The sequence below is a fragment of the Tachysurus vachellii genome, chromosome 5, assembly GCF_030014155.1.
Source record: "Tachysurus vachellii isolate PV-2020 chromosome 5, HZAU_Pvac_v1, whole genome shotgun sequence".
Lineage (NCBI taxonomy): Eukaryota > Metazoa > Chordata > Actinopteri > Siluriformes > Bagridae > Tachysurus > Tachysurus vachellii.
The window spans coordinates 26,445,768-26,447,870 of NC_083464.1; the positions used below are offsets into that span (position 1 = coordinate 26,445,768).

Here is a 2,103-nt window from a genome sequence, read left to right on the forward strand (position 1 = left end):
TCCGTAGTGTGTGAGTGCGTGAGTGAATGAGTGTGTGTGTGTGTGTGCCCTGTGATGGGTTGGCACTCCGTCCAGGGTGTATCCTGCCTTGACGCCCGATGACGCCTGAGATAGGCACAGGCTCCCCGTGACCCGAGGTAGTTCGGATAAGCGGTAGAAAATGAGTGAGGGTGAGTGAGAGTGTTAATTATTTTTTTCTATATCACTGTCCCAACTCCCAGATTTTATCAACGTGCAAAAGAAAGACATTTTAGTTCAGGAAAGTTGGTAGAAAATGTCATCGTGTGCAGGTTTTAAACAGACCTGATCAGACTTACAAGAAAAAGGTCTCTGTGTGTAGAAATAGAAAGTTTTGATCATTTCCTGCACTCTCTCTCTCTCTCTCTCTCTCTCTCTTCAACACAATGCATCAGCTGCTTGCTCGTGTGCTGTATGATGAGACTGAAAAGAAACCTTGCACCATATGTCCCTTTTCCACACAAGTAGCTGATGAGTGGATTCAAAGCCTTTGGCGAGCTTAAGCACATAGAGAAATGGCTTTGATTGCTTCTTGACAATCATTCTTTATGACAGGCTTCTGCTGTGCTTCTGCATTGACAGAGGACAAACACATCGATCAGCAATCCGCCGACCTCCACCGGCTTTGTAAACCCCAACTCCACCAGCAATAAACATTCACCAAGTGTGTTCTGTCAAAAGCGGGGAATTGATTGCATGGAAATAATGGTGGTGTAATGGACTATCTTTCCATAGATACTTCTCTCTCTCTCTCTCTCTCTCTCTCTCTCTTTCCCATCCTCTTTATGATTCATCGCTTCAGCTCTTCTTTATTCATTCTTTCATCTTCATTCATTTTATCTCTCTTTGTAAGGCTGCCTCACTCCATTTAAATACCCCCCACCCCCACCCCCCCATCCCCTGCTCTCTTTTATAGCCCCATCGATCTCTCGGGTTATTTATTTATTTATTTATTTTTTTTTACATCAGTCACTCTTTCTTATAAAAAAAAAAAAAAATACATCTTCGACAGGAGGATTTTTGGAGTACGTTTTATTTTGTCGTGCTTTGTAACTTTTCCTCTATAAAGTAACACGGTTAGCTATATCAACAGTGACGTGGAGACTATTAAAAATCATGAGTAAAAGACAAGAAGGAAGGACTCAGACAATTCGGCACACAGACGATGAGAGAAAGAGCGAGAAATACATAAAAAGGGATAAAAAACAAAAGCAGCGGAAAACAACAAAAAACAACATGGGGAGTTTGTACAATTTAAAACATTTACAATTATATTAACAATAACAACAATCATAGTCAAAAATAATAACGAATATAAAACAAAGGATCTTTCAGAGACGAATGAAATGATCTTTTTTTTTCTCGTTTTCTCCATTTTTTTTTAAAGATCGCACAACTGTATTTTGTAGGTATTCCACTAAGCTAAATTTTTGTGTTAGTATAATAGCATCGCTTGGTAATGCGCTCAAAAGTAAACCTTCTTGTTCACTTTTTAAAAGATGAATTTAATTTACTGAACTTTTTTTTTTTTTTTATACAAATAATCACTTAAGAGATATGTTTCCTTGTCAGTGTGTGCCTGTTTGTATTCTCTGTGTGTGTGTGTCTATACATATACGGAGGTCTATATAGCATTTACACATATTCTCACTGTTATCTTTACTACACGTTACTCCTTTAAGCCTCGCCTTCACCTACAGGTTCCCCGACAGCACATCGTTTTAATTCTGTGGCCTCTCGGGTCTTCGGACTCGCGTAATAAACGCTTAACTCTGAAGAAAAAATGGGGAGAGATAGGGATTGGGGTGGGGTGGGGTGGGGTGGGTAGTGGGGGTTGTCGAGGATTAGAAATCAGAAGCTGAAGAGATGTGGAGAAGGTGATACAGGATGAAAGAGAACCTCAGGAGGGATATGGGCTTGATAAGAGTGCGTGTGTGTGTGTGTGTGTGTGTGTGTGTGTGTGGCTTACTAAACGCCTGATAATGGAAAATGAAGGAGCTCCAGTAGCAGGTGAATATCCAGTGTAAATACTATACGAGGGAAGCACGGGGCACGCCATGTCAGCTTTTATAGCTCATGTGCTCT

At 40.6% G+C, this 2,103-nt stretch overlaps 1 protein-coding gene across 2 annotated transcripts in view; it reads right to left on the minus strand.

Annotated features, from left to right (window-relative positions):
• Window positions 1–1,035: 1,035 nt before the first annotated feature.
• Window positions 1,036–2,103, minus strand: part of cadm4 (cell adhesion molecule 4) — a 190,982-nt gene continuing 189,914 nt past the window's right edge. For both annotated transcript variants that reach the window (XM_060870837.1, XM_060870835.1), the window contains one exon: window positions 1,036–2,103. This exon is cut by the window's right edge and continues 1,045 nt beyond it. The gene's annotated coding sequence lies outside the window, so the exon portion shown is untranslated.